Source organism: Muntiacus reevesi, chromosome 1, assembly GCF_963930625.1.
Source record: "Muntiacus reevesi chromosome 1, mMunRee1.1, whole genome shotgun sequence".
Classification (NCBI taxonomy): Eukaryota; Metazoa; Chordata; class Mammalia; order Artiodactyla; family Cervidae; genus Muntiacus; species Muntiacus reevesi.
In genome coordinates, this window is record NC_089249.1 from 109,775,735 (window position 1) to 109,796,665 (window position 20,931).

At 45.3% G+C, this 20,931-nt stretch overlaps 1 long non-coding RNA gene across 2 annotated transcripts in view; it reads left to right on the plus strand.

Moving 5' to 3' along the window:
• The window catches only part of LOC136163343 (uncharacterized), a 44,179-nt gene extending 25,242 nt beyond the window's left edge, over positions 1-18,937 (plus strand). For both annotated transcript variants that reach the window (XR_010662225.1, XR_010662226.1), the window contains one exon: positions 13,659-18,937. This is a non-coding gene — a long non-coding RNA (uncharacterized lncRNA). The remainder of the gene's footprint in view (positions 1-13,658) is intronic.
• Positions 18,938-20,931: the final 1,994 nt, after the last annotated feature.

Sequence of the window (20,931 nt, forward strand, 5' to 3'; positions counted from 1 at the left end):
TGGACAGTGCTCTAAGGCACATGGACCCCTGTGTTTGGAAGGAACAGCCCTGTGCTTGGGGAACAAGAAGCTCCACTCCCAACTTCACTCTAGGTAGAGATGAATTGAAAATGTAGTTGTTCAGTGAATTTGTGGTATATACTTAGAAGCAGCAAATACTTCATTGAAATGATATGGTTTTCTTGGCTTTCTCTGGATCTGCCCACTCAATCTTCATGCCTTCCCTGAGCTCTGCTTCTCCCACAGATTCTGTTTTGTAGAAGTAGACACAGAGGCAGGGTAACTCACCCCAGCTCATATGGCTAATGAGTGCAGGGGGACTGGCCAGGGCCATGCTCGTGACCAGTCCCAGCCCTGCTCAGGAGCCTTGGTGTTGCTTCTCCAGCTCTGGACACACTGCTGAGCCTCCATGGGGCTCAGTTTCCCTGCTTACGAGGAACAGGACTGTGGGCCCCAGTGCTCACACTGCCTGATTCAACGTCCATCACCAAGGCCTCCCATGGGTGCAGACTAGCCCCGGGTACCTGGAGACTCCATGAGAAGTAATATCATGGTCTCTGCTCCCCTCGGGGAACTTCTGATGTATTTGGGGGCATAACTGATGATACAAGATGGTGAATAATTAATTTTTCAAAGTGTGATTCAGACCAGAGTGTAAGAAAGGGCTCTGGGAGGGCCGCTGAATGAGTCCTGCCTAGTGGAAAAATAGATCATGCTAAAGCAAGAGCAAATCCTCCCTAATCGGTGCTAAAAATTACTTTTCTGTTAGGCAAGGGTCAGACACACTTGTCTGGCAGACAAGTCATTGCCCTCTGGTTCCCAGTCTGCCCAACTGGCCCCAGTCCCAGCCGGGGGAGCCCTGCGCAGCTGCTGGTCTCGCCTCATTTCAACGAAAGCATCTGCCCTTAGAGGGTGTGTTTTCTCTTCCTCCGCATTATATGCTTCCTTATGTTGAAATATTTCTCCACGGGGCTATGAATGAGATGAAGAGGATGTATGGTGAGAAAGCAGAGTCCCAGAAATAGAAGGCTAATTGGGATTGTGCAAAAGTCACTGATTAAACGCAGTGACAGAGACACCATGCATCCTGAGGTTGGTTTCTTCAGCTGTGTATGCAGACGTGAGAAACGTGGTTTGACTGAACTGGGAATGGAAATCCTGGAGACAATATTTTAAAATGTTGAGCTTGAGTTCACCAAGTGGGCTGGAGAACCAGTCTTGGCTTTGTTTTGACGCATGCGGTGGCATCTCGGAGCCAGTGGAGAAGCGGCATCCATCCAGGAGTCCTCGGTGGTCCAGCGGGCCTCTCCCTCCGTGGGTTTCCCTAGGGTTCTTTGCAGCTTCTGGGTTTCCCTAGGGTTCTTTGCCGCCCCTGCTGAGCATTCTGCCGCTGCAAGGGTGATTCCAGGACGTCAGGACTCAGTGACAGGCTGCAGCCTCACAACTTTATTTTTTAACTTTTCATTTAAATTTGAAGGATTTTACAGTTTGACTGAAGCATAGTTGACGTACAACGTTGTATTGGTTTCAGGTGTAGAGCGCTGTGATTCAGTTACATTCAGCTTGTTGTTTTTTTGTTGCTCAGTGTTTCTGACCCTTGGCGACCCCATGGACCATATGTGGCCTGCCAGGCTCCTCTGCCCATGGGATTTTCCAGACAAGAACAGTGGAGTGGGTTGACATTTCCTTTTCCAGGGGATCTTCCCCACCCAGGGTTAAAAACCCTGGTCTCCTGCATTGCAGGCAGATTCTTTTCTGACTGAGCCCCCAGGAAGGACCTATTGTATATTATATACAGTTTTAGATTCTTTTCCCTTATAGGTTATTACAAAATATTGAGAATAGTTCCCTAAGCTATACAATAGATCCTTGTTGGTTATCTGTTTTGTATATGTGGAGCGAAAGTCACTCAGTTGTGTCCGACTCTTTGCAACACCATGGACTGTAGCCCACCAGACTCCTCTGTTCATGGGATTTTCCAGGTAAGAACACTAGAGTGGGCTGCCATTTCCTTCCCCAGGGGATCTTCCCGATCCAAGAATTGAACCTGGGTCTCCTGTCTTGGAGGCAGATTTTTTACTGTCTGAGCCACCAATAGTGGTGTGTATATTTTAAAACCAGTTTTGGAGTTCCAGCTGAGAGCTGTCCATGGGCTCTGGACTCTCATATGTGGCTGCCTTCTGGGTATCTTCATTCTGCATCCTACAGGAACTTCTTCCCGAACTCCTCCTACACTTGCTTCTTCCCATCTGCCATCAAGCTCAGTGAACGGCACCATCACTAACCCTCACCATCCCCCACGTGCAGATAGTCACCAATTCCTGCCTCTGTAACATCTTTCCACTCCATGGATGAGCCTGCATTTCCATCCTACAGCAGCTCCCACAGGGTTCTCCCTGTGAGTTTGCTTCCAGTTTGCTTTCCTTGAACCACCCTCCACATAGCAGCTAAAGCACTTTCACAGCGTGAATAGGAGGCATAACTCCCCTACTTAAAGCTCTTCAAAGCCTGCCAGTTGCTTTGGGGATTTAGCCTAAACTCATTCAGTGTAAAGCACCATTCCTAAGTTGAGCTTGGTGTATTATTCCAGTGGTCTGGGACTTGGCTCTTGTGGGAACTTCACTCCAGGCCTGTGCGTTCTCTGATAGGAATAGGGGATGGAAGAGGGGAAGTTGTTAAATGAAAATTGCTATCTCTCCCAACAACCCCACTCCACCATATTTCTGAATTCGAAACATCCCAGCAGAGTCCAAGATGCTGTTTCTAATGATAGCACATTTGAGTAACCCACTGACAAATCAATAAGAAAATAACCTCTATGGAAAAGAATATGAAAAAGAATATATATATGTATATAGGCTTACCAGGTAGTGCTAGTGGTAAAGAATCAGCCTGCAATGCAGGAGATATAAGAGCTGTGGGTTCAATCACTAGCTCGGGAAGATCCCTGGCAGGAGGGCATGACAACCCACTCAAGTATTCTTGCCTAGAGAATCCTATGGGCAGAGGAGCCTGGCAGGCTACAGTTCATAGGGTCACAGAGAGTCAGACATGACTGAAGCCGCTTATACACACAAGAACATACATAAACACACACACATAGATCACTTTGCTGTACCCCTGAAACTAACACAGCATTGTAAATCAACTGTACTTCAATAAAAAAAATACTTTACTGAAATGAAAAAAAAAGGAAAAAAGAAAAGTACAAACAGCTTAAGCCAACCATGGTAGACAACCAGGATAACCAGGGAAGAGATCTGGAGCCTTTACTGCTCTTCCAGACCAGAGCCAACTCTCTCCTTCTGGGCCCTCACTGGACCTTGCCTGTAACTCTCTTATGACATTTCATGTGATGTGGCATCTATTTATTTATTTGTCATTTGGTTTGTCTCGTTTTAAACAATTAGCACCCTGAGTTCGGGGAAGGTGCATCTGTGTGCATCTTCCATGAATCTTCTGTGTGGTGCATATCTTCTATGCCTAGAGCTGAGGAGGATCTCAGTATATGAAGAGCCAGTTATTTAATCATAATATTACATATTTTCCTCAGTAACCAGGAACATTTACTAAAATAGCTTTCTAAAAATATCTCCCTACATTAGAAAGATTATGTCCCTAATAAGTAACCTGTACTTAGAAATCAATAATAAAAAGACAAATTCCCTAAGAGAAAAGCTGACCAAAGATGATAGATAATTTAGAAAACAATTTACAAAAGAAACAATATCAATGGCCGTGAAACATGGCAGAACTTGATCTCCATGTAAACAATGAAAGTTGCTGTTTCTAGGAGGTGGGAAAAACAGGAACTCTCTTGCACTGTTGGTGGGAGTATAAATTTGTAGAACCCTTCCTGAAAGCAATTAAGCAATAATAATTCAAAATTTAGAATTTATAGGATCTTTGACCCAATAGTCCCAGGACTCTGTCCTCTAGGAATAATTGGATAAGAGTACAAAGTTTATGTGCAAGAATATTATTTGCAGCATTAATAATAAAACAGTTGAAAATGAAAATAAGTCAATCTTTTGTCATAGTGATTTGGTTAAATAAATCATGGTAACAGCCATATAATGGAATATTATGCAATTGTTAGAAGAGAAGCAATCTCTATATCTTTGCATTTCTATTGTTGTTCAGTTGCTAAGTCGTGTGAACCCATAGACTGCAGTATGCCAGGCTTCTCTGTCCTTCACTGTCTCCTGGAATTTGCTCAAACTCATGTCCACTGAGTCGGTGATGCCATCCAACCATCTCATCCTTTATTGCCCACTTCTCCTGCCCTCAATCTTTCCCAGCATCAACGTCTTTTCTGATAAGTAAGCTCTTCACTTCAGGTGGCCAAAGTGCTGGAGTTTCAGCTTCAGTTTCATCCTTCCGATGAATATTCAGGGTTGATTTCCTTTAGGATTGACTAGTTTGATCTCCTTACTGTCCAAGGGACTCTCAAGAGTCTTCTCCAGCACCAAGGTTCGAAAGCATCAATTCTTTGGCACTCAGCCTTCTTTATGGTCCAACTCTCACATCCCTACATGATATTTTTATTAATATAAGGAAAAATGCCTGCAATATATCAAGTAAAAGAGACAAATTATAAAGCTTTTTATCCATCTACCTATCCACACTTCCTTTCATCCAGCAAGAAAGTAGAAAAGAGTATTATGAAACCATTAACAGTGATTATCACTGGATCATGTTGGACTTTTCAGTGACTTTCATACTTTATTTTGATCTTGAGCCGCTATAGCTCAGTTAGTAAGGAATCTGCCTGCAATGCAGAAGACCCGGGTTTGATCTCTGTGTCAGGAAAATCCCCTGAAGAAGGGAATGGCTACTCACTCCAGAGTTCTTGCTTGGGAAACTCCATGGATAGAGGAGCCCAGTGGGCTACAGTCCATGGGGTCACAAGAGTCAGACACAATTGAGTGACTAACACTTTCACTTTTTCATGTTTTATTTCATATTTTGAAAAATTTACAATGAATAGTGTGATGTCTTATTCTTGTAATAGCAAAAACAATACATTTGCCAAAATGGGGGAAAGTTTTTCTTTCCGTTGATTAAAAGAGCAATATGAGAGATTTATCTTTGCTGGCATTTGGGGAACATTTTGCCATGTGGGATAGTTTCTCATCATGAGGCATCTTGGCTTGGTAGATTAGCCCCTGGTGGCAGAACTTCACAGCCTATGGAATTTGTCCTGCATTTTCGACTCCAGCTTTCACTAACTCCCAAGAAATACAAGATAACATTTTCATAGTCCATTCCTACACCAACAAAGGGGAACAAATTACATTTAATTTCCAACTATTGATGGATAAGAATCGTTTGGGTAAATATAACATACAAATAATAAACATCTTATCCATGCACTTTACCTCTTCTACCTACACTCTTCTCAATCATTCTTTTGTACTCATTATCAAGACAAAATGAACTGATTTCCAATTTCTCTTTTGCACCCCATGTGCTCTTGGCCTGACTTGTTCTTAGAGAACTCTTGCCAATTCCTATTGATCACTAATTTCTTTTCTACCCAATCACAAAAGGTTAACTAATACAACTGTACAATTTTCCTTGGCATTGATGGCATGCTCATCTAAATATGTCTCCTGGAACGTCATCCTTCTCCCTTCTTAAGAAGCTATAAGTGCTTTGCCCTTCAGTCCACCATATTGATGTCTTTATGTTGATAAGACTTGATAAACTGGAAGTGGCATCTCTGGATGCCCTGGTAAGATGATACATGCGTTCTAGAGTGTTGGAAATAAACCTTACAGAGATTCCAGAGGTCAGCTATATGGTAAAGTTTTTAGGCTCCAGTATTCTGGACTATGCTGAACATTCTCTCCAAAGCAAAGGACCAGTTAATACATCTGCACCTCTTTACAACTTTGAAACAGGCACAAATCTTGGGAAGTCCTTCAGGAACTGGAAGCAATATATATTGCATTTGTGACAACTGCTTCATCCCATTTTTCAGAGGACTTTCACATGACTAGCAATTTTGATTTGGTCCCAGCAAAAGAGGGGGCTCTGCAGCAGGTCTGGGCTGCAGTATAAGGTGTCCTGCCACTGGGGCCACATGAACTGGAAAACCCCACAGTGCTGGAGGTACCTGCAGTAAAGGAGAGCACTGTGCAATGTCTCTGACAAGCTGCATTAGAGGAGATGCAGTGCAGATCTCTATGTTCCAGAGCAAGGACATGCTATCTGTTGCAAGAAATAATGCACTTTTAAAATGGAAGCCCTTGGCAGGGTACTGAACCTGGGAAGAGGCTGAACATCTTGCCAGAAGTCATCGAGTACATGTGAATCCAGAGCTACCTTTCAGAGACAGAGGGCTGTCATTCACACAAGTCATAATGCTGGAGAGGCCCAGCATAATATATCCTACAGAGGTCATGGTGCAGCTAGGAGTGGGCCTGAGCAGGTCCAGGTCCAGAGGGCATGAATACGCTAACTGACTGAGTTGAACAGACTTGCATATCACCTACTTATGTTGAACTGACACTTCCCTATAACCTCATACCAATGGCCAGGAGTTTCCTGTGACCAGTTGGCAAAGGAGGGGAAAAAATCCAGGCCTGACTCATGGAGAGCTGACTGGATCTGTTGGCGTGAGCTGAAAACAGACTGTGCTGCATCACAATTCCACTCGGGGGAGTCTGAAGAGAGTAGGAGGGCAGGAGAAAATCCTCCCTGTGGGCAGAGCTGCAGGCAGCGTAGCAGTCATCCTGTTTGTGAAGAGAGACACGTGGCTTTAGTCCTGAGCTGTGGCACGTGGTTTGGCTGCTGGGTCAGTGGTCTGGATGCAACAAGACTGGAAGATTGGGGATGAGGTGATGTGGGAGAGGAGCACCCAAAGGGGTCCCAAAGTGTAGGGATTATTATATCATATATGAATGCCCACCAGAGAGACTCTACTATAGAATCAGAGACTCAGCAACCAGCTGGACAGGATGACGTGACCTGCTCTCAGCCTTCCCAGTGCCAGTACATGGGCCTGTGAATGGAGTCACCAAGGTTACGGGCGTTAAAGATATGAGAACAGCGTATAGATGCAGCGTGGCGGAGTAAACGACCCTGATCATCATGAGGAGGTAGGGTTGCTGCTGCATCCTGGGGATAAGGAGGAATAGTTTGGAAATTCGGGGATTTATTGGAGGGAATACCTTGGTGCCAGGTTTTAGCTGGAGATGGGCAATTACTGTAACTACCACCTGATGAGAGCATGGCAACCAAGGGTTCAGATCCTTCACGGATTAAAGTTTGTGTCATTTCAGCAAACAAACCACCTAAACTGGTAGAGCTGCTGGTGGGGAGTGAGGGAAATGGTGGAGGGAGGAGAAGTTAGAGGTCAATTCCAGCCAAGGGACCAGCTGCAGTGGTGGGGGGGAGCTGCTTTTCTTTCAGTGGCCTCATAGCAGCCAATCTCTTTGGAAGACTGCCACCTGGTCATTACACTGCCTGCCCAGAGGTGCCTGGGAGTTTCCATTTCTCCAGCCCGCCCCCCACCCTTAGCCATGGCTGACAGTTTATGAGCACAAAGTCCAGCTCCTGGCCTTGATGGGGACCAGCTCATAAGTTGTATCTCATGAGACTTCGCCTGAAATCTCACAACCTGGGGTCCCTACCTCTCCAGGCCTGATTCCCTCACTCTGCTACAAGTTTCTTCCAGGGCCTGTCTTATTAAGCTACCAGCCCTGGAATCTTCCTCTCAGAGTCTGCTCGGAGTAGTCTCCCACCCTCATGTAGATAAGCGAAGGTAATAACAGGTGGCGCTCGGTGGGCATTTGCCTTCTGCACAGCACCGTGGTGAAAGCTCTTACATTGCAGGGCCCACTGAATTCTCCAGAATCCCATCAGGTGCCGAATAAACTCTCAGCAGCAGAGCTTAGGGCTTAGGGCACGGACCCTGGGGCCCCACTGTGCTGTGCAGTGCTTAATTGCTCAGTCGTATCTGACTCTTTGTGACCTACGAACTGTAGCCCGCCAGGTTCCTCTGTCCGTGGGGATTCTCCAGGCAAGAATACTAGAGTGGGTTGCCATTTCTTTCTCCAGGCGCTCTTCAATTCAAGAATTGAACCCATGTCTCCCGCATTGCAGGCAGATTCTTTGCCATCTGAGTCACCAGGGAAGCCCAAGAATACTGGAGTGGTTAGCCTCTCCCTTTTCTAAGGAATCTTCACAAACCATTAATTGAACCGAGTGTCCTGCATTGCAGGCAGATTCTTTATCAGCTGAGCTACTAGGGAAGCCTGGAGCCCCACTATCTGGGGTCAAATTCCAGTTCTGCTAGTGACTGGCTATGTGATCTTGGCAGGTTACTTGCCATCACCTGTAAAATGAGGATAATAATAGAGACTATGTCACAGGCTACTTATGAAAATTTGATGAGCTTATTTAAAGCATTGGAACGCTTTGTAGATATTTGTTAAATGAACAGGTACTTCACACAACGGGCAGTCAAGACTTAGGAAGATTAATTAACTTGCTCAAATTCACCCAGCTAAAGTGGCAAAGCCAAGACCTATAGGATTTCAAAAGTCAGTCTCTTAGCTATGACACTGCGCCACCTCTGGTCAGGCCTACTGCACCTCGTTTGGTTTGTGCGTGTGTGCTAAGTTGCTTCAGTCGTGGCCAACTCTTCAAAAGGCCCAATATTCTCTGAGGCCACTCCACCCATCCCTGGCAGGCCTTAGCTGGGAGACAACAGAAAGATCCTGGGTCTCGCTGGGGCCACCCTGGGGCTGAGGCCAGCTCTGCATCACTATATTTTGCCTTGTCTTGTAGGGGCTGTGGTGGTGCTGGTTTAGTCTCTAAGTTGTATCTGACTCTTGCGACCCCTGGACTGTACCCCGCTAGGCTCCTCTGGCCATAGGGTTTCCCAGGCAAGAATCTGGAGTGGGTTGACACGCCCTCCTCCAGGGGATCTTCCCAACCCAGAGATTGAACCTGCATCTCCTGCTTAGCAGGTGGATTCCTTATCGCTGAGCCTCCTGGGAAGCCCACTTGAAGGGGCTGCTGTGTAATTCTCAAGGGGATTTCTCCACAGACCTACATCTTCTTTATGTCATTGCTGCCCCCTGCTCCCACCTGACTTCCCCAAAAAGCAGAGAGACTTTCCTCCACTACTGAAATGAGAGCTTATGAGGATTGTTTTTTTAAACTCAAAAATCTTTTTCTCTCTTTCCTCAATTGCCAAGGTTAATGAGCTAATAATTTAAAACATACGGAAACATATAAGAGGGGAGAGTAAGGAAACTCTCACTGGTGCCCCACATGGCTTTCTGAGGCTGTATCACCCACCCAGGCCTTGACTCACTGGGGCCATCACGGCCTCCTCTTGGACTCCAGGATGACACACCTGGCAGGCTTGGCGAATGTCCTTATAAGGCAGCTGCTGGGCCGCCCTGGAGGCTTCCCTGGCCTGAGCTTCACTCGGGTGATGAAGCAATGTCCTTGAATGGGAAGGGCGGGGGCCGCCTGCTCTCAACTCTCTGTAGCCCCACTCAGACGGCCCTACTTCCTCTTCTGATGGTTTGAATATGAGACATCTCATTACAGGAGAACCTTAAGAAGCAAGCCATTTATTTCCAGGCTATTCAGTGAGCACAACTTGTTGGGCAGCTGCTTCTATGCCATGCTGTTTAATCTCATGGGGTCACTATTTACAGGAAAGGTAAGAGAGCCAGATGTGGCACTGAGCTTCCAAGCTGTTGGGGATCCAACATAGTTTCATTATTTTTTCTTTTGAGGCCCTCAAGGTCCATGCAGGGTTCAGGACTTAGGAAAGGAGGTAACTTCTTTAGTTAGAAAAGACAAGGAAAATTGAATATCTAATGGAGGAAGAAATGGCAACCCACTCTAGTACTCTTGCCTGGAAAATCCCATGGATGGAGGAGTGTTGTAGGCTATAGTCCATGGGGTCGCAAAGAGTCGGACACGACTGAGCAACTTCACTTTCACTTTCAATGTCATAGGTATGAAGCACAGGGTTTTACATGCATCACCTCATTTAATTCTCAAGGTGATCTGTGAAGTTGGTATTTGGGTATATAGTGGAATTTCCCTGAAACGTCTGCTCTGATCTATCTAGCTTCTCTCTAGAGCCCAGAATCAGCCAGGATGAGGTCCCTTGGGTTATTTATATTTTAACCTCAAAGGGTGTTTTCTGCTTTTCAACCTTAACATTACATATGGCTCAGCTCAGTCCCAAAGGCTTCCTCCCAGCTCAGATACCCAAATAAGCTGCCCCCACCAAAGGCAAGTGCTCGACTCCCCGGCTTCCCACAGCCATCAGAAGCCCCGGAGCCCAGGAGACCTTGCGCACCTGCAACTCCACCTCTTTACCTTAGCCCATTGTGGGGGGAGGTGGAGGGTCCGCAGCCCCTTCTAGGGCTTTGTCTCTGGCTCCCAGTTCGCACCCCATGCCATCCCCTTCAGTTAGTCTGCTCCTATCTGAATTCTGATCTCAGTCCTAATGCCTTTTCTTCAGGGAGGCCTCCTCTGACCTCCTTCTCACCTTAAAGGGTGGCCCCATCCTTGCGTCCACTTCCCCTTGCCTCATTTCCCTCTCAGCAGTACCTGTCTGGCTTGCCCTTGTGTATTTTCTGGCCATCTCTCCAGTAGCACAATCACATCATTAAGTCAGGGACTCACATCAGTTTCTTTCACGGCCGTGTGCACGGTGTCTAGGAAAGACCTGACATAGAACAGTCACCCAAAACATTTGTTGAACGAATGGACTGTTCTGCACGATCAGGAGAGAAGAATTTTGATTTTCCTGGTCTGAAAGGTAAGAGAAGAAGACCTTGAGATAAGAGGGGGGAGGTGGGGGGAGGGAATGGGAGGAGAGACACAGATAGAATGAACTGAGAGAAGAGATAGGATGTAGTCTGAGACTGTTCTCCTCTGCAGGTTACTCAGAAGTGTAGCAGCCTACACAGGCTGCTAGAAGACATGTGCATTGAGGGGTCATACAACATATATTTTCAGAATATGTGCTTTGCCACAGACTCAAAATTTGAGTCTGGGCTTCACCATTTACTAGTTGTAAGGCTTTAAGCGAGGAATGCACCTCAAGGCCTCAGTTTCCCTGCCTGTTAAATGGGAGTAACAATACTATTGCATCACAGAGCAGTTGGAAGCCATAAATGAGATACACATGCCAAGCACGTAGCACGGAGTCTGACTCCTGGCAAGTGCAGAAGAGAAGACAGCTGCAAATGCACCTGCCATCACAGCCATGATCCTCCTGATCACAAGATTACGCCAGTGATTGTCTTCAATTTTCACTGACTCTCAGTTGATTACCATTTTCCAAAAAGCAACAAGTGGTTTGGTTTTTGTTCTTTTGCTGCCATCCGTAAGAGATTGGTGACTGGCTGGGGGTGTGCCGCGGGTGCTGAGAGGCCAGCATTGCTATTCTGCCTGTGAAGCACCTTGCCCCTCATGCAACCCTGGGGATGAGTCTCTGCACTCAGCCACCTTGAAGGTTTTGGGGAATATGGCCACAAGTGAGAAACCCAGGGTATCGTGGGCCCGTGAGCCCACGGGCCCGTGAGCCCACGGGACAGGGCACAGCCTGTCCAGCCTGGACGTGTGCTGGCTCTGTGATCTCCGCGCCCCCCAACCACTCAGCCTCGTGTTCTTCCTGTGGAAAACAGGACGGTGTTTCCTGCTGTCTGTTTCTACCAGGTTTGGATGACCATGACACGAAAGAGGTTATGACGAAGAGCTTGGCAACCCTAAACTGCTATATAAATCCCCGACCGTCGTGATGTCATCAGCATTGTCTGCAGCGGGAGGGGGCCCGACTAGCTGACTGGGGATCCCCTGCTCCGTGGACATCTCGGTGTCACCCACACCCTATACCTCATAGACACACGCCCTGTTTGCGGCGCCAGGATCAAATACCACTCCGAGATGTGTCCCCGGGGGGTTAGAATCCAGGCCCTCATTCCCAGGAGCGCCACCAGTGCACCCCCCAGTCAGGCTGGTGGGTGTCTGCCAGATGTGCGAAGGCAGGAAATTAGCACCAGCTCTGAATAAACATCTCTGCACTTTCGTAGGACTGGACTCATCGAAGTCCCACGGTCCCCCGCCCTGACGAGACAGACACGTTCCAGCCCTCCCCATCCCAGCCTCAACATTTCTGGGGAGCACTCACTCTTAGGTGGCAGCGCTGTCCAGGGCTCCACGATGCCTCCTGAGGCAGACAGGCAGGGACAGGATATAGTGGCGCCTGTGGCCTCAGCCCGTGGGTCAGACACCTGACCCAGCCCACAAAACCAAGTCACCTCTGAGAAGCAACTTTCCTTTCATTTGGCCAGAGCTGGGCCCCAGCTGCAGCAGGCAGGGTGCTTGCATTTATGAGATAAATGTTAACTGAGTGACTGCTATGCACTATCTACTAGGTGCTAGGAATGCACCAGTGAACAGAGCTGACTTTGAATTTCCCTTCCCTTATGGAACTTCCATTCTAATATGGGGACGATGGGGGACAGAAAAGAAAAGGTAAAGAACTAGATTATGAAGTGTTTTGTTGTTAAGTCGCTAAGATGTGTCCAACTTTTTTGTGACCCTAGGCACCATAGCCCACCAGACTCCTATGTCCATGGAATTCTCCAGGCAAGAATACTGGAGAGAGTTGTCATTTCCTTCTTCTGGGTGAAGTGTGTTAGCAGATGAAAAATGATGTGGAAAACTGAGTGGGTAGGGAGGGTGAGGGTGCGTGCACGGGGAGGGAGGAGCAGGTTCCATGCGGAGGTCTGTGGAGAAGGTACCACCTGAGACAACCCCAAGGAAGTGAGCACCTGGGAGGGGAGCCGGAGAACATCCTACAAAAGGGGACAGCCAGTGCGAAGACCCTGAGGCCTTGGCCACTGCCTGATGTGCTCAAGGCATTAGGAGACCAGTGGCTGGAGTGACTGGGGGAAAGTAGTGATTTGGGAAATGAGCAGTGGTCAGGTGTGGAGAGCAAATCCTGGCAGGTGACAGCAGGAGAAAGACGGTTCAAAATCAGCTGGTGGCAAAGGCTGGCTCTGGTTTGGGGGTCCTAGGAGTCTATATAATGTGGGCATGCCTTAAGAAAAGCTGTGAAATTGCAAATATGAAATTAGGCACAGAGTTTTGGAACTGCAAGCAAGGATCCCTGGAGCTTAGTTTCCTTAATTTTCCAAATGTGGAACAGTGGAGCTGAGGCCTATGCTTGGGGTGGTCCTAGGTCCCTCCCTCTCTTCTTTTTCTCTTTTTCCTTCATTAATGAGAAAAGATCCCATTTAAAAGTAGCCAATGTATGTAGACCTTTCCCAATTAAAAAACTCATAATAATTTTTCTTTAAAGTGCCAATTGTTATCTCTGTCTAGATGGAGACATTTGAGCAAGTTTGGATATGATATGGAAACTTTGATAAATTTGTTTCAGAGGGATTAATTGTAATGCAATTCTTTGCCTTTGGGAATAAATCAACCAAGAAGCATTTGTATCACAATTGCCATATTCAGAATCCAACTCCTGGAGGCGTTTTCCGGTCTGGCTGTGAAATCAGCGCCTGTGCCTGTGGAAAGAGTGCTTGATAGTGCCATGACATTGCTTCTCTGGCCCTACACTCGATTACTTCTCTTCTTATTTAATGTGTTTTCCCTAGGGGCTTCCCTGATGGCTCAAGTGATAAAGAATCTGCCTCCAATGCGGGAGACACAGGAGATGCCAGTTCGATCCCTGGATTGGAAAGATCCCCTGGAGGAGGGCCTGGCAACCCACTCCAGTATTCTTCCCTGGAGAATCCCGTGGACAGAGGAGTCTGGTGGGCTACAGTCCATGGGGTCACAAAGAGTTGGACACGACTGAGCGCACAGAGAGACAGACTCTCACACGCACGCTCGAGATGTCAACCACCCTCTGTCAAGCTTCAGTGGCAAATCAGTCTCCATTCTGACTTTCCGCTACCTCCTGGGTAGTCTCCCAGGAGGCAGAGAGCTGTGGTCACACTCCCTGACACCTGTTCTCCACACAGTTGATGGGGGTGGCCTGCCTGAAACACACATATCTAACCACAGCTCTGTTCTAAGCAGCAGCCTGTACTAGTTGCTGTCCTCTACATCAGCGGTTCAAAGGTGGAAATGTAACTCATTTTTCAACTAAAATATTACATTGAACACCCACAGAAGAAACAGAATACAGCCACTATGGAGAACAGTGTGGATATTCCTTAAAAAACTGGAAATAAAATTTGCCATATGACCCAGCAATCCCACTGCTGGGCATACACACCGAGGAAACCAGATCTGAAAGAGACACGTGCACCCCAGTGTTCATTGCAGCACTGTTTATAATAGCCAGGACATGGAAGCAACCTAGATGCCCATCAGCAGATGAATGGATAAGAAAGCTGTGGTACATATACACCATGGAATATTACTCAGCCATTGAAAAGAATTCATTTGAATCAGTTCTAATGAGATGGATGAAACTGGAGCCCATTATACAGAGTGAAGTAAGCCAGCAAGATAAAGACCAATACAGTATACTAACACATGTATATGGAATTTAGAAAGATGGTAACGATAACCCTATATGCAAAACTGAAAAAGAGACACAGATGTACAGAACAGACTTTTAGACTCTGTGGGAGAAGGCGAGGGTGGGATTTTCAGAGAGAACAGCATTGAAACAAGTATACTATCAAGGGTGAAACATCACGAGCCCAGGTTGGATGCATGAGATAAGTGCTCAGGGCTGGTGCACTGGAATTTAGTACTGTGTATCTGTTAATCCCTACCTCCTGATTTATCCCCCTCTCACCCTTTTCCCCTTTGGTAACAATAAGTTTGGTTTTTATGTCTGTGAGTCTGTTTCTGTTTTGTAAATAAGTTCACTTGTATCATTTTTTAGATTCTATATATAAATGATACCATAAGGTATTTTATCCTTATCTGACTTATTTCACTTACTATGATAGTCTCTACCTCCATCCATGGTGCTGCAAATGGCGTGATTTCATTCTTTTTTAGGACAGACTAATAGTCCATTGTAGGGATCTGTGTGTGTGTGTAATCTTCTTTACCCATTTATCTGTTAATGGACTCTTAGGTTTCATATGTTGACTATTATAAGTAGTGCTGCTATGAATACTGAGATGCATGTATCTTTCCAAATTAGAGTTTTTGCTTTTTTCTGAATATATGCCCAGGAGTGGGATTGCTGGATCATATGATAACTCTATTTTTAGTTTTTTGAGGAACCTCTGTATTGTTCTCCATAGTGGCTGTACCAATTTACATTCCCGTCAATAGTGTAGGAGGGTTCCCTTTTCTCCACATTTATTATTTGTAGACTCTTTGATGATGGTGCACTTGCAGTTTTAGATCGTCCTTGGTATCAGTTTATTCCTGTATTTGTTTTTATTGCCCAATGTTGAAAAAGTGGTTAAAGATATAAGTAATAAATTAGCAACATTTTTATGTTTTATTTTTACACAGCCTACCATGCCAACTTGGGGTGCTCTTAATTAAACAAATCTGAGATCTGGAATGCAAAGGAGCAATTTTGAGTCTAATATTGAATCATTAACAGTATCTGCTTTCATTGCTTATGTTAAATGTAAAAGCCCCATCAGAAGTAGCTCAAAGTCAGGATAGGTGCACGTGCAATGTTATCCTGACCCTACAGCTGACCATTATGGAAAGGGAGTGAATGGTGAATGTAGTCGCCTAGGTCTCGTCAGCCTGCATTTGGTTATTCTATTTACTGTGGTTGTGCATTTGCGCAAATTGATGCAAGAGGACACACACTGGCCTGAATTTTAGGAGATCACCTGTACAGATATACGGTCTTCTTAATCAATGACATGTGTATTAAATATTCAAAATCATGAACCAAACCATAAGAAAAGATCAATTCTCACTCTATCAAAGAGCATTTGCCCAGTGACATAAATTAATGCATTGGTGGTCTCCAATATGGTAGTATTTGATATAAAGCACATGTGACTATGTTGATGTAAAATTACAGTTAATTTTTTAATGATTTAAAGTACTTACTGTACTTTTAATGATTTAAAGTTCTTTAAAGTACTTATTGGACTTCCCTGTAGGTCAATGGTTAAGAGTCTGTCTGCAGTGCAGGAGACCTGGGTTTAATCCCTGGGTTGGGAAGATCCCCTGGAAAAGGGAATGACAATCCACTACAGTATTCTTGCCTGAAGAATCCCATGGACAGGGGAGCCTGGGAGGCTACCGTCTGTGGGGTCACATAGAGTCAGACATTACTGAGCGACTAACACTACTAAAGTATTTATTTTGAGTCTCTTTCTTTAAAAAGTATTTTATTTTTTAAACAGGGAGCAGTCTCTCAGAGGTATCTGAGATGCTGCCTCCCAGGCTGCAGTCCTCATTTTGCCCCAAATAAAACTTAACTCACAATTCTCAAGTTGTACATGCTTTTTAGTCGACAGTTATGGTGACCGACGAAGTGACTCAGAGTGGACTTCCTTCTTTCGCCAGGACTCCACAAGGAACTGGAGCCTTGGTACCAGGAGTGGACCCTTGCACCCATCAGCCTCCTCAGGGAGTGCAGACTAACTTGGATGCCTCAGGCATGACCGGCAACCAAGACTGGAAAAAGACATAATTTAAGAAACTGTCTCCAACCTGGATGGATGGACCTTTCTGTCAGATACTGTTAACTGACTCATGCACAGTGAAATGGAGGGAAATTGACTCTTGAATTAACTCTCACTTCCAAAGGCCCCTAAGCTGGGCTGTCCTATAGAGAGGCCTGCTGACCTCAAACTCACTTTAAAACGAGTCTCAAAGCTGAAGCTGCGCTACACTAGGACAAGAAGACAAGATCAGAAGTAGACAGCTTGCCCAAGATGCTGGAACTGATTCATATGATCATTTACACTATTTTCTTGATTCCTTGGACCTGTGCCTATCAATCAAATGTTTTCTTTCATGGACATGAGTCTATGCTAGTTTAAATCTCAATTCAATTGTTGGGTTGTGGCCAATAACCTGAGTCTAGTAATTCTGGGTTACCTTGGTGGATTTCTCTCTTTCAGGACTCTGATTGGATACCCCCTAGGAAATTTATTTTAGATGAGAGTTCAGTCCTGTTCTGACTATTCATGATGTTACTAGATGAGACCCTCTCATCTGGCCAATTAATAATACCTGCTCTGATCCTGGCCATAGATTTATGTTTTCTCTTAGGGTCATTCAAACTCAATCAGAGTAACGAGCTAAGTCTCAATCAAAAAACTAACCTTTCATCTATTAAAAGGAAAACTCCCACAATAATGGGATGGATCTATGTGGCTAACACCAGACTATGATCACTTAAATTTAAAAGCTCCTCTATGTTGGGAACAATTAAATCATACTAAAAGTGACCAACCTGGTAATATTATGAGACAAAACTGGGTGTTTTATGAACTATGCCTATTATTACACTTAGAGAGAGCAATTGGTATGGAACTCAGTGGATTTGTGGCACTAATTTATGGCCTTGATATCTACAGGAATGGATACAAAGGTGTAGCCTGAATTTCCATGAATTTAAGGTCATACACATTAACAAATTAGAGGCAACCCCAACCAATCTACCATTGGTATGATCCCAGTTGGTCAAAGATCTGTATTCTACTGGTATGACCATTTAGCAGCTTTGTGTGTGTGTGTGTGTGTGTGTCTTCACTGAGGTTGGAGGATATAATTGGCTATATCGAAGCCTTAACAACTTTCATAAGCTTTAAATAGCTTTTAACTGGGCCATTAGCTTATTGAATTCTGAGATCTCTATGATGAGAAAGGCAGTGCTACACAACTGCAAGGCCCTTGACACTTCACAGCATCACAGGAAGATATCCGTGCTACAATTCAAAGTGAATGCTATATTTTCATTCCTGATAAATCCTTTAATGTAACACACTTGATGAACCATATGAAAAATCATATTTCTGCCTAAGTGACCCATTCCCTAGTCTTGACAATCTTTTAAAAAACTGGTTTGGTATGGGAGGCTCATGGCTAAAATATTTACTTTTAATTCCACTGTTATTAACTATACTGTTTGAATTTTGCCTGTTTCACAAGATTACTGTTTCTTGTATTACCAAGTGTATTACCTAAGCCTCCAATGAAAATAATGATGACTAGACTTGAAGCGGTTGACCAAATGTATAGCTTGATATATGATCAATGATTGTAATAGTGTAACTCTAGATATGGGAAGATGTAACAAAAGGGAATACTTTCCTGGACCATGACTAGAAGACAGGTGTCCAGAGATCTTTGACTATTAAGACCTAGTCCAGAAATAGCGCATTGAGTGGCCTATCAGCAAAAACCTTCAGAACTGGGAACAAGGCTTCCCAGCAATTCGAGAATGGTCATGAAATGCCCCCCAAGTTATGGTCTGATTTATGACCACAAGGGGGCCATGTCAACTACAAATTGGCACTTACCAAGAGCATTGCCAACAACTGAACAGCAAAGGCATTTGCCATCTGCCTCTACAGAGATTGAACCCCATGCTGCTCTAGCTATTGACCTTCAACACCCCATAAGCGAGTTCAGGGTAGAGTGAGGCACTCTGTGCTCCAGTGAATCTGGTGGGACAGGTCTTTAGATAGTTGGAGGTTTTTAGGAACACATTTTATGATCTCAGTCCTTGCATCTCCTCATATCTAGAGAAGCACTAAATTCCTTCACGGTGGCATCAGAGCCTCATGACTAACCGAAAACCCTTTTGTAAACTGAGTGCTTAATGGTATTGAACTCCCCATTCACCGAAACTTTATATATTGACCTTCCCCCACTGCCTCTTTAGAGCAATCTCTCAAAGCTACCTGAGATGCCACCTCCTGGGCTGCAGTCCTCATTTTGCCCCAAATAAAACTCAATTCACCGCTCTCAAAAAAAAAAAAAAAAAAAAAAGGTGTTTTAGTTTTTAAATATAAAACCAATGGACATGATCCAAAAGCCAAAAGGTAAGAGAAAGATATTTAGTGACAAGTAAATCTCCTGCTACCTCATCCTCAACCAGTGTTCTTCTCCACAGTATTTTTCTTCACTGTTGCCAGTTTCTTTTATTCCAACCAGAGATAGTGTGTGTGTGTGTGTGTATGAGTGTGTCTTAATTTGGGCTACCCTAGAAACAGATCTTGACATAAGGATTGACACGCGGCTATTTATCTGGGAAGTGCTCCCAAGAAACTTCTGCAGGGACTGGGACGTGAGACTGGGCAGGGAAGGCAGCCAATAAAGGGAAGATCGTGTTGTAAATCCCACCGTGGACAAACAGAACGTAAGTCCATTGGGGAACTCTGGGAGCCAGCATAGGACATGTGGCCCACTATTATTTCTCCCAAGGGGAAATAAAGCTGGTGTTTTATAACCAACTGCATTGTTTGAGGTCTGTGGGGTGTGGGCAATCAGCCATGTGAACCCTGGCAGTCAGAAAAAGTTCTTGGTCTGCGCAAGAGCTGGCACTTCAGAGCGTGCAGGTATGGCTTGAAATGTTAAGGAGCAGGAGGTATCTGCTATAGCATCTGCTACAACATTCTCCTAAAAATATTTAAAATGAAGTTGAACCAAACATTTGCAGCAATTCAAGTTCAGTCCCTCTAATGCCAGGCTTCCAAAGGGCCTGGTCTGAAGACCGTTGGCATTCATGGGAGCACCAAACGAAGTTTTCCAGGGTCTGGCTCCAGTCAGTGATTCCTGGTTCTCATTCTCGCCTTAATCACAGTCAAATTCTAACCCAGTGATAGAAACTATGTGCACTGACAAGCCTCGTATATCATGTAGCACCACCTCCTGCTCTCTTGACCTGGAAGCACACTTTCCCTTCTCTTACTTACCTGATGCTACTTGTTCTCCAGATTCAGATGAGTGGAAAGAATTAACTTTCCTTTGGGGTTAGTAGGGGGCTCACTGAGGCATTTAGCCCAGAGAAGTCTGAGAGACACTATGCTCTCAGGAATGATTATCTGCCCAACTCCCCATCTGTCTGATGCCTCAGGGAATATTCCTTGTCACCCCCAAGCTCAACCGGGATTCCACTCTGCTCACTGTCCTAGCACCCTGGGTTTACCTATTGGAATGGTCTGCTTGCCTGTCTGTCTCCCCTAATGGTACCAGGAGCTCCTTTAGGACAGGAAGCGGGCTTTGCTCACCTCTGAATCCCTGGGGTTGGCAGTAGGGCTCAGTAAGTGCTTTTGAGTAGAATGCAGCCGAGGACACTGCACAGAGCCCCTCTTTGCAGCATTTGTCGGAATCCTGAGGGAGAAATCACTGCACACAGGGTGGCCCCTGAATGTGTGTTAGGTGGCTTTATATAAGGCACACATATGTAACGGAGGTTGCTGCCTCCTTCCTGGGGAGAGACCTGCAGACCTGTTCCTTAATTTGCATGCAAGATTGTTTCTGCTCTTTTCTTTTTTGTATTTGTTTAATGGATAGTCAGTCCCTCAGTCTGTAAATATTTCCGGAGTCCCTATTACATGTTGGGCGCTGTTCTAGGGGATGGAAATACAGGGGTGCACATGACAGAAAGAGAGTCTGCCTCAAAGAACTTACTCTCATTTGGAAGGTGTAGAATGGTACAGAATTCATTTGGACTAGCCTTCTGTTACCGTCAGAATCTGAAGAATATGGAAGAAGGGGAGCTCCTCTGGGACTGGGTGATGAAAATCTCAGGCAGTTGTAAGTAAAGGCAAGGGAGGCAGGCACCCCAGTAGGAAGGGGGAACCAAAGGAGGTCAAGGACAGCTGTCATTTAGAAGCATACTGAGCATGTCTGTGCTCAGCCTATGGACGTCACAAAGAGATAAAAGCCCCAGTCCGTTCCTGTAAAGATCTGCTGTCTGTGGTGGGTAAGTCACAGTAATCCTGAGGGTTATCTACTGGTGGGGAC